This window comes from Aquarana catesbeiana, linkage group LG05, assembly GCF_042186555.1.
Source record: "Aquarana catesbeiana isolate 2022-GZ linkage group LG05, ASM4218655v1, whole genome shotgun sequence".
Taxonomy (NCBI): Eukaryota; Metazoa; Chordata; class Amphibia; order Anura; family Ranidae; genus Aquarana; species Aquarana catesbeiana.
Window position 1 is genome coordinate 275,552,824 of NC_133328.1, and position 12,483 is coordinate 275,565,306.

A 12,483-nucleotide genomic window follows, 5' to 3' on the forward strand; every position below is an offset into this window, starting at 1 on the left:
CCAGTATGGTTTCTCTGCCTTAGAATAGACTGCGGATAGTTGGGCCAACCTGGCTGCTTGGAATTACCAGAAAAGCTGAGGAAACCCTAAGCCCCCCTGTGTTCTGGGTAAGAAGAGGGTTTTTTGCTGGATTCTGTGACCTCTACCCCCCTAAATATATTTGGTTACTTTTCTTTGGAATTTGGTCAGGTGTTCTTTATTAATATTGATCGGGAGGGCCCTGAATAGATAGAGTAGTCTAGGTAATAATGTCATCTTCACCGCGTGGATTCTCCCTAGCCAGGATACCTCTCCCTTAGACCAATTTCCCAAATCAGCCTCCAACTTGCGGTAAGTCTGGGGGAAGTTCAAAGAGTATAATTGCTCCGTTTTAGCTGGGAGAATTCCTAAGTAGTCTAGGTAAAGATCGTTCCATTTGAATTGAAAGGAACTTTGTAGGGCGGCAACAGTGTCCGTCTTGAGGGAAATGTTTAGAGCCGAGGACTTTGAATAGTTAACCTTCAGGCCAGAGATATTGGAGAACTCCTTCAAGAGTTTACATAAGTTTGGAAGGGAGGTGGTTGGGGACGTGATGAAGAGGAGCATGTCGTCCGCAAATAGCCCGCATTTGTGGACATTGTTCCCACAGGAAATTCCTAAGATGTTGGGATTCGATCTGATTGCTATCGCCAGAGTTTCGATCGCCATGGCAAAAATCAGCAGGGAGAGAGGGCAGCCTTGCCTTGTGCCTCTTGCTATTTGGAGGGGTTTTGAATATTGGCCTTGCAGTCTGATTACCGCTTTCGGGTTGGAGTAGAGGGATCGCAGGATTCCTAAGAAGCTAGTCCCGAAGCCCCACCTCTCCAGAAGAGAGAAAAGATATGGCCATTCAATTGAATTGAAGGCTTTATGTAAATATAGTGCTAATAGCATTCCTTCCTGCTTGGGACCCCCTACCCAATTTGATTGGAGAATTGAAACAATATCAACCGCTCTCCTAATTTGATCTGGGCCTTGCCTCCCTGGGATAAAACCCACCTGATCTTTGTGGACATACAGCTTGATAAAGGAGGCCAGACGGTTGGCGAGAATTTTGGTTAGAATTTTAAGGTCGTTATTAATTAGGGAAATGGGCCTGTAATTCTCTACTTCTTCGTGGTTTTTATTGGGTTTGGGGATGACCGATATAAAAGCCGTGTTCATATGCGGGTCTATTGGGGAGCCTGATTTTTTAGAGTTAAAAAATTTCGCCATATGGGGGGCCAATATGTCTCCGAATGTCTTATAATAGGGGACCGATAAGCCGTCTGGGCCCGGTGCTGAGCCAGTCTTAAGGTTTTTGATGACCTCCTTAATCTCCTCTGTGGAGAAGGGTTCGTCCATTAAGTCTTTATGGTCCTTTGATATAGAGGGCAGCTGAAGATTCGCAAAAAAGGAGTTGATCGAGGTATCTCTCGCCGCTTGGGTGGGTTTATACAGGTCCGAATAAAAGTCGTGAAAGGCAGTCATGATTTTAGTTGGATTGGCAGTTGGTGGTTGGCCTGCTATACGTAGTTTGGGGAATGTGGGGGAGCGAAATTTGGGGGAGAGCTTAGCAGCTAACATCGTACCTATTCTGTCCCTTTGGTAATAAAATTTAGCTCCGCTCCATCTAATATGTTTTTCGGCTTTTGCCGTTAACGCCAGATTGAGCTCGAGTCGTATCGCGTCTAGTTTACTAGTGAGCACCTTGGACGGATTCTTTTTGTGGTCGGCTTTCAGGGATACGATGGTATCGCTAGACTGATGAGCTCCCCCCCGACTGTAGCCTTGTGGGGCAGCCCAAAGGGTTTCGGGAGAGGTGTTTTCTACGTCGTTTAGTCGGAAATATTCTTTTATACCGTCTGCTATCATCTTGGTGTGAATTGGGTCGCTTAGGAGAGACTCGTTCAGTCTCCAGAAAGAGCCCCTGTTCCCTGTCAGTACATTACTGAAAGAAAGGAGGACCAGTGAGTGGTCCGACCACGCTATGTCAATGATAGAGGCCTTGTTAGCCAGGGGGATAAGGTAAGTAGGAATGATTATGTGATCAATCCTGCCATAGGACTGGTGGGGGGAGGAAAAGTGAGTAAAGTCCCTACATTTGGGATTCAGCTCTCTCCAAATGTCTACTAAACATTAAAACACTAAAACTAAACAAATGGCTATTCTGGTACTCAGTTTTGTGGGACGTGTTAACTGGTCCTTTAGGGGTTTGGTCTTGTCTAGGCCCTGGTCAAACGCCACGTTGGAGTCTCCCCCCAAAATGACCTTGCCCTCCAGCAGGGGGTTGAGAGTTGCAAAGAGGTTCTGGAAGAAAGTAGCTTGTCCCTTATTAGGGGCATAGTATGAGATTATTGAGTATAGGACTCCCTCCAGAGTGCCCTTTACAAGGATAAACCTACCCTCTGGGTCTCTGAAGTCTGAGATGTGGGCAAATTTGCTTTTTTTAGAGAGGAGTATTGCTTTTTTTTTTGTTTTGTTTGGGGCATTGGCGAGGAAAAAAGATGGGTAGTGAGGGTGTAAGAACTTGGGACTGTACCGAATCGGAAAGTGTGTCTCCTGCAGGAGTACTACATTAAGTTTGAGGGATTTGTAGTGGTCAAAAGCTAATCTCCTTTTCCTAGGAGAATTGAGCCCCTGAGCGTTATGAGATGCCACCCTGAGATCTACTCCCTTCGAAGTTGAATCAGTCATTGGAACAGAGGGGGGATGATTAACAACCCAGCAGCCACCTACCTTGCAATGACACCAATTTGCAATGAGGGACATGGCGGGAAGGATACGCCTTACTTCTGTATTGGAGAGGACTGGGGGCGACTTCCGACGACAGGCTAGGAAAGAAAGAGAGAATGAGTTGGGAGAGATAGAAGGTAGAGATACCACTAAATACAAAAACAAAGTCAGTAACAAGGGTCTTTTAACGAGACCCGTGGAGGGAGGCGGTATGGCTGACCGCCAAATCTCCACTCTTAACCTTCGCCCGCCCCGGATGGGCGAGCAAAGTCTCACTGGAAGAGAACCCATTCAGTTCCCTAGGGATGTGAGGAGGTACCACCCCGGACCCCTGCAGTTATATATATATATATATATATATATATATATATATATATATATATATATATGACTCTCTCACAAACTGTGCACAACTATGTCTAATCTAACAGAAATGATAATAACAAACCCGTATCAAAACCGTGAACACATGTAAAAAAAATAAACGGTCTGAGCAAATAGAAAGCCTCAGATGATCAATATCCAGGAGCGTAGAACTGGCTGGGAGGAAAGTGCTGGTTCCAAAGTAGAGCCAGATTATTAGGCATAGAGTCCCCTGGGAGGAGGTGTGGACAACCGAAAATTTGCTTCTGGGAGGTATAGGGAGCTGGAGGGCTGCCCTCTGGAGACATCTCTTCTTTCTGGGCTGTGGTGGCTTGAGATGGAGTGTTTGTTTAAAGCAAAGTCTTGGATCAGGGGGCCCAGGTGGGGCAGGTGGTAAGGGTATTGAGCACTAGCTCAGTCAACAGAGGGAACTATTTCCCTAACGGAGAAGTCCGTGGTAGGGCTGAAAGAGAATGGGGTCTTGTGGAGTCGTTACGGTGGCCTTCCATCCTTGCTCTTCTTAGATGGTCCCTTGTTCCAGAGGGGGGAAACAGGACTGGCCGGGGGGACGTTTAGTCGATCCCGAAGATGATGAGGAGAAATCCATGGGTGCTTCCTGGGATATTAGTTTAAAGGACAAGAGGAGTCTCTCACCTTCTGGGAGGTTGGAAAAAGCATAAGTCTTGCCTTGTAGTGAGAACTTCACGGCGAAGGGGAAGGACCTTCGGTACTTGATGTCCCGTTCCATTAGAACCGATAGGAGAGGTTTAAGGGCACGTCTTCTTTGTATGGTGGACTGGACCAAGTCCACAAACACCTGAATGTGGTGGCCCCTATGCAGTAGCTTAGGTTTCAGATGAGATTGGCGCATTATCTCTTCTTTGACCGCGTAAAAATGCGGTTTCACTATTATGTAATCTTTATTTTATTTTATATTTTATAAAGAACATACAAACACATAGTCTATACTTAGTCTTTCCATAGAACAGTGCATACTGTACAATATAGACCTAAAAGTTTAGACAAAAACAGAATATAAAACAGAGGGGCAAGGGAGGGAAGGGAAGGGGAATAAGGGATTAGGTTATCTCCACGCCATTTCAAACCCTCAAAAAGTCACATTAAGTCATAAAGGGTGTCCCGCCCCAGCAGCCCCGGCCTGTTCCTATCTTTCCCACCCCCCATCATACATTGGGGGGGTACGACTCAGCCTCATGGCCATCAGAGACCCGTTGGGTGAATCCCTCAGGAGGGGGGCCACAAGCCTCCAACTAACCTCCAGTGGGAGGGAAGCACCCTCCAGGCCCCCTACAGGGCCAACTCAGCTGCTGATTTCACTAAGGTGCCGAGGCCACCAGGCGGAACCCCCATCCAATACATCTAGACGGGTAGCGGCACAGTAACAATTAAAGAGAGATAAATAAAAACAAGCCTTAGATCACTAGCAGTGTATAGCACCTCAAAATATCTGTCAACTATAGACCTTATAAACCACGTAAAGGAAAAGGAAGAATATAAACATTGCGCTACCATCAGGGCAGTGAGACATGATAATCAGGTACGCACATCACCATTCACAGGCCTCCCTAGTTTCAGGGAAGGCTCCGCTAGCTCCAGTAGTGCGACATCCAGGCTAGATGACACAGGGTTAGCTTCAGCAGTATACTTCCGCCACTGGGCCCAAATTACATTGAAACGCTCACTCCTATCTTTGCACCTCGCCACCCACTCCTCCGCCTCTCCGATGTCACCCACCTTCCGAAGCCATTCTGTTAAAGTAGGGATCTGCGGACGCTTCCAATAAAGAGATATGAGCCGTTTAGCAGCATTTAGTAAATGAGGAAGGGCGCTTTTTTTATACTGGCTCAGAGGAAAGGCAGGGAGGTGCAAGAGGAAGTGCATAGGCGAGAACGGGAGCTCGATCTGCAAAGCATTTTTAATGGAAGTATGTATTTCCATCCAAAAAGGCTTGATTGCTGGGCATTCCCACCAAACATGAAGGAGGGGGCCTTTCTGACCGCAACCCCGCCAGCAACGGTCAGAAACCGAGGGGTAAATACGTGATATGGCAGCTGGTACGCGATACCAGCGAGTCAGAAGCTTGTAGTTAGTTTCTTGCGTTCTAGACTCTATGGAGCTGGAGTGTGTTAGTTTGTACATGTGCAAACATTGTTCCGGTGTGAATTCTACCCCTAGGTCCCGTTCCCATTCCCGTATAAAAGCCGGCTTGCTGATGGTGGAAACTGATCCCAGGAGCCTATAAAGCTCAGAAATCAGATGAGGAGTGGGTTCTTCCTCTATGAACAATCTTTCCAGTGTGGTGATAGAGTCCAGCCCTCTCATCGAGGCCCCCTTTGTCGCGATGAAATGTTGAAGTTGCTGGTGCCTCCACCAATCCATAGGGAATCTGCCATGGCTGGTCCGCAAAGCATCCAGGGGAATCAATTTCCCCTTATCCATAAATTTGTCGTAACTATAATTGCCATCGTTGACCCAAGTACCAAAAAATGTCCTCTGTTCCCCAGGGGGGAACCACCTGAATCCCCCCAGCGGTGCCAATGGGGAGCCTGGGGGCGCCAAAGCGTACAGTGCATTGGTGCGATCCCAAACCCGTAGGGTGTGAGTTGTTAACGGGGAAGACGTCTGTGAAAGTCCCCTGTATTCGCGAGGTAACCAGGGGGCGTATGAAAAGTCGCGGCCGGCTAAGCTCTGCTCTAAGGTAACCCACAATTTTGAACCACCGTGATGGCGCCAATTAAAGATATGTTGGATCGCAATGGCCCTGTAATAACGCCGTATATCTGGGAGGCCCAAGCCCCCCATCTCTTTGGATCTCTGCAGAAGGGACACGGCCAGTCTTGGTTTTTTACCATGCCAAATGAAGTTGATCATTAGGCTTTGAAGCTGTGTGAAAAAGATCCTGGAAAGGGGTATGAGTAACATCTGCAAATAAAAGAGCACCCTAGGGAGAATGTTCATCTTGAGTATGCTAAGTTTGCCTAGCCATGTAAAGGAGGTTATGGCCCACTTCTGTAAGTCTCTACGCACCATGCTCAAAAGGGTAGGGAAATTAGCAGAGTATATAATTTCAAATTGGTTTGTAAGTTGGATACCCAAATACTTAATAGAGGTTCTAGCCCAGCTAAATGGGAAAGCTTGTTGTAGATCATTGGCCATCTTTGCAGGAATGGTGATGGGTAGAATTTCGGACTTCGAAAAGTTTATCTTGAAATTTGACACTTGTCCAAAAGTTTTAAGTTCCCTCATAAGGTTTGGCAACGACACCAAAGGCTGGGTCAAATGAAAGAGCACGTCGTCGGCATAAGCTGACAATTTGTGTTCCGTGGACCCTACTGTCACCCCTTTAATGTCAGCATTTGCCCGTATTGTTCTAAGTAGGGGCTCCATGGCTAGAGCGAACAAAAGGGGGGAGAGGGGGCACCCCTGTCTCGTGCCATTCCATATGGGGAACCCCAAGGACAAGTCATTCTTGCCAAACCAATCTATTAACCTTCTATGAGGAGGTGAGTTGCCATCTAGATAAAGGAAGGCCCGTAGACGTGGTGTATCTGGATTTTGCAACAGCATTTGACACAGTTCCCCATAAACGTTTACTGTACAAAATAAGGTGCGTTGGCATGGACCATAGGGTGAGTACATGGATTGAAAACTGGCTACAGGAGGGGCAGGAGACGGAGCCTAGCAGAGCAGACATGCATTGTTAGAGCTCCACACCGCTGAGGAGAGAAGAGAAGGACAAAGCGGAGCCTGCAGGCTCAAAAGGTATCCATTTGAACCTTTTTGCCCCAGGGAACAAACTGTGAAAGTTTGGGCAGGAAATATGGTACTGGGAGGAAACCGTGGCAGAAATAAAAATCACCTCACAAAGAGCTCACAGGCACTCACTGCAGCGAAGCAGCTCCAGTCACCTCACAAGATACAGCATCAGGGCGCTCTCACAGACAGAAAATGTCACAGCAAGACTCTCCATTTGAGTCAGATACAGAACAAATCCTCTCACAAACTTCTCCACAAGCCTCCTCAGTATCCCCAGTAATATTATTACAATTTAAAAAGATGCTTCATAAGGCTTTAAAACAAACCTCAGACCAAATAACAAAAAGCCTAACCAAAGAAATAAGAGAGCTGGGAAACCGCACCGCAGCCTTAGAAATAAAAATGGATGAAATTGAAATTACAACCCAAGAAAATATAACAGAATTGGAACAATTAAAAAAAGAGAATTTAATACTTCAAACTAAGCTTGAAGATTACGAAAATAGAGCCAGACGTTCAAACTTGCGCATAAGGGGAATACCTGAAACTGTGACAGACCTGCAATCTACTATTACTGCTCTATTACAAGAACTAAAGCCAGATATCCCTATTGAACGTTTAGAACTGGACAGAGTACACAGAGCCCTCACAGCCAAAAAGAAAGATGGACCCCCACGTGATATAATCACAAAATTTCATCATTACAGAACGAAAGAACAAATACTAATTGCTGCAAGAGAAAAAAAGGAACTTAATTTTCAAGGACACAATTATCAAATTTTTGCTGACCTATCCCAACTTACTATTACTAAAAGACGATCCATGAAACCCCAACTAATGGAACTGCAACGCCACAACATTATGTATCAATGGGGCTTCCCCTTTTCAGTCAGATTTAACTACCAAGGTACAATTTACAGAAGCAGATCAGCAGATGAACTACAACAAACCCTTTTAAAATTAAATCTGACAGAACCCACAAGCAGCAACACTCCCACACGCAGAAGAATGGCGTCATCTTCACCTTCAGGCAGCACACAGAAAATTTCAGAACAAAATGGGAATCATCATTCTCACAAAAGAGGCCGTTATGCCACATCATCCATGGACCAAGAAGATTCAATGGACTGACATCCTAATTCCTGATATCTCTTCATTTATTATACTAAGAGATGGTTCTCTATAAAAAAACTATATTTTTAACTGAATGTAACTGCATTCTGATAGTCACACACTGTGTGGGATCATGTTACATTCCAGTTATATTTCTTATTACTTCTGATTCATATAGCCTTAGAATATATAAGTGAAATAAGGAAATTCTTGTTCAGTTATATATTATCAGGTAATAACAATAGATTTATTACTTTTTAGGACAAATATGTTCAATAATCCAGAAGTAATGGAAGCTTTTTCTTTCTTTTCTTAAAACAAATATATTATTACCTAACTAGTTCCTAGAATTATGTTTTTGTTTATTCTAATCTGAAGCAATACAACCTCAATTTTATGAGTTAACATATCTAAACAGTTACATATGAATAAAATATGTAATTGTTTACTCTAAAAGGGTTAAAATCCCAAAATAATTCAAACTATCTTCATCAATACCAAAGTTATTAACAGTACCTTTCTAACTGAATTATTTAGCCTAGGGCAAGACTAACCATATGCAACCACCCTGGAATAAATAATTTCAACAAAAACTATATTCTGCACTCCAATTAATGAAACATCATTTTGATGTCTTTTGACATAGCACTTCTCTCCTGTAAGCGGAAGATCCGTGTACCCCCATTAGCCCTCCTCATTCTCCCAACCATATTATGTGGGAGTGTGACGAAGGCACTTATTCCCCTGAGAGAGATATTTATTCTCTTTCACGGGTAAATTGTGATTACTTGCAAAAAATAATTTATACAATGTATCATCTAATCTCATATGTTTTTTGTTTACTCTTTACTCCAGAATTCACTGGTTTCTTTTCTATCTATTCATCTCTTCAGTCCACACAGGTTGATCTGCGCAGTCAGCTCTGCATAACAAAAAGTAAGTCAAAACTATTTGATCTATTGCCATGGCACCACTGAATATACTTTCCCTGAATGTTCAGGGAATAAATGTCCCTCAAAAAAGGACCAAAGCCTTCCGTACTTTCCATAACAAGAAGGCTCACATAGTATGCCTCCAAGAAACACACTTCACCAAAGATTCTACTCCAAAATATATTTCTCCTTTTTATCAACAAATCTACACAGCTTCTGCCTGTACCAAGCAAAGGGGAACTCTAATTGCTTTTCACTGATCCACACCATTCACCTTATCATCAGAAATTAAAGACCCAGAAGGTAGATACCTGATACTCATGGGTTATATAATGGATACAGCAATCACGGTGATTTCCTACTACGCTCCTAACAAACAACCTACACCATTCCTCTCACATATATTACAAGTGATTAATACACACAAAATAGGAACAGTGATAATGTGTGGGGATTCGAACCAGGTCCTCCTCCCATTTCTAGATAAATCACCTTTTACACCATCCAAAATAACCTCTAGATTACCTTTTTCTCAACTTCTTTCCAAATACAATCTGGTAGATTCATGGAGAGAAAGTAACCCAACGAAAAAGAAATTCACTTATTTCTCGCACCCTCATCAAACCTTCACCAGAATAGATCATATTTTTCTAACAATAGGAATGATACCAGAAATTATTGCATCAGATATAATTCCGATTCCGTGGTCTGACCATAATGCAGTATACACTACTATAGCCTCAGCCATACCAAAAGCGCATGACCCAACGTGGTACTTACCGGACATAATGCTCAAACACCCACTACATCAGATGGCCATTGAACAAGCTTTAAAGGAATACATATCAATTAATAACACAACAGACATCTCCCCAATAACACTGTGGGAAGCTCATAAGCCTGTCTTGCGTGGTACAATACAAAGACAAATGGCACTATTTAAACGGGAACGCAAAAATCTAGCAAAAAAACTAGAACTCAATTTTAATGCAGCCTACATATCATTTCAAGATAATCCATCTCAGAGTACAAAATCTCATCTAGAAAAATCTAGATTGGAATTCGATCTATTTCTCACTGAGTCAGTTGATAAATCCCTCAAACGCTCCAAACACAATTTCTACATGAATACAAACAAACCAGGTACATATTTGGCTCGGGCATTAAATTCAACTAACAAATCTTTCAAACCAATACGTTTGAAATTGTCAAAAAATGTTTACACATTAATAATCCAGTTAAAATAGTCCATAAATTTCACTCACATCTCGCAACTTTATACAAGACAAACAATGAATTTAATCCTACAGAAGCTGAATCCTTCTTCTCAAAAATAACCTTACCTGAGTTATCTCAGAATCAAAAAAGCAGTTTGGATGAGCCTATAACTATAGATGAAGTTGCTAACGCCATAAAAGACCTAAAACTTAACAAAAGACCAGGCCCAGACGGCTACTCGGCTTTATACTATAAAACATTCTCAGAAATACTCTCTCCCATTCTCACTGAAACTTTTAACAAACTTCTAGATGGACATTCTTTTCGGCAAGAAACACTAATGGCAATTGTTTGTATGATCCCAAAACCCCTTTCTGATGATACTTCCTTTGTGAATTATCGGCCTATCTCTCTGTTAAACCTCGATATTAAATTATTAGCAAAAATAATAGCAAAACGCCTCAATAGCATTATAGGAAAATTAATACATAGAGATCAAGTAGGCTTCATGCCAAATAGACAGGCAGGCGATAATATACGCAGGGCAGTGTTATTGGCACATATTGCTAAAAAACGGAAAATCCCTTTATGTTTTCTATCTCTCGATATTAAGAGGGCATTTGACACAGTATCCTGGCAATATATGCAATATTCATTACAAAAATGGGGTTTTGGACCCCAATTTTTAACATGGATCAAAGCATTATATAATAAACCCAAAGCCTATATAAAATATGCTGGATACAAATCTGAAGCCTTTAATATCGAAAGAGGTACCCGACAGGGTTGCCCATTATCTCCCTTATTATTTGCCCTTATACTCGAACCCATGGCCCAATACATCAGAACAAACCAAACTATAACTGGCATTGAAGTAGGAGGTATTACACACAAATTATGTATATTTGCAGACGATATATTACTTTTTCTATCATCACCACAGGTCTCTGGTCCTAACTTAATACCAGCTCTTGATGGATTTGCAGCCCTATCCGGCCTTATGATTAATCCTAAGAAATGCCTAGTGCTTAATATTTCACTCACAAACATGGAATTGATCCTGGCTAGGGCTGCACTCCCATTCACATGGGCAGAAAAATCAATCCCATATCTTGGAATTCATTTAACAGCATCTCATTCTGACTTATTCTCAACCAATTATCCTCCAGTATTAAGACAGATCACAAATCTAATAAAACAATGGTCGCAACTTCCTTTATCCTGGATAGGGAAGATTAATGCAATCAAAATGACTATTCTACCCAAATTGCTTTATCTATTCAGAGTCCTCCCTATTCCAATTCCTTCCTATTTTTTGAGAATAGTACAAAAAAGAGCAACTTCGTTTATATGGGGCTCTTCTAAACCACGTATACCTATACACACACTACATCTTCCCAAAAATAAAGGAGGCCTGGGATACCCTAATTTTACTAACTACTACAGAGCAGCACATTTGGCCAGTCTGTCCAAATACCATGCAAAACAGGAAATCCCATTATGGGTATTTATAGAGGCTTGTGAAAATGACCCTCTATTAATATCAAATTTATTATGGCTTGATCCTAAAGACCGCTTTAAAATTCATAATCCCATAACTAAACACTTCTTATCTCTCTGGGATAAACTAAAAACCAAATATCAGTTACAATCTCCACACAATCCTCTCCTTTCTTTTATCAGAAATCCGGCCTTTTATCCGGCATGGATCTACCCAAATTCTTTTAAAGCTTGGACAACATCAGGCATTCAGACACTAAATGACTTCATAGCATCTAAATCATTCCTTTCATTCCCATCGCTTAGAGAAAAATATGATCTACCAAACTCTAAGATATTTAGATATCTCCAAATCAAAAATTTCTATACACCATTCCTAAAGGGGGATACACCATTATCCCAATTATCCATTTTTGAATCAACCTGTACAAAAGATCCATTTGCTAAAGGTACAATTTCATCACTTTATAATCAATTATATGGAGTAGCAAATCTTAATAGACCCTCTTACGTTCAGAGGTGGGAGGAGGACCTGGGACGAACTTTAGAAGACACGGACTGGTCTAATATATGGCTCACATCTAAGTCATCTTCACCCAACATCTTAGCACTGGAGACAAATTATAAAGTCCTAACTCGCTGGTACCTTGTACCCGCTAGAGTGGCAAAATATTCACCTAATACCTCAACTCTTTGTTTTCGAGGATGCCCAGAAATAGGCACATATTTACACATATGGTGGACGTGCCCAGTAATCCAAACCTTCTGGAAGGAAGTCTTCGTGATTGTATTATTTTTTAAAATATTTTAGATGCAACCAGATCCATATTTAACTTTACTTAATCTA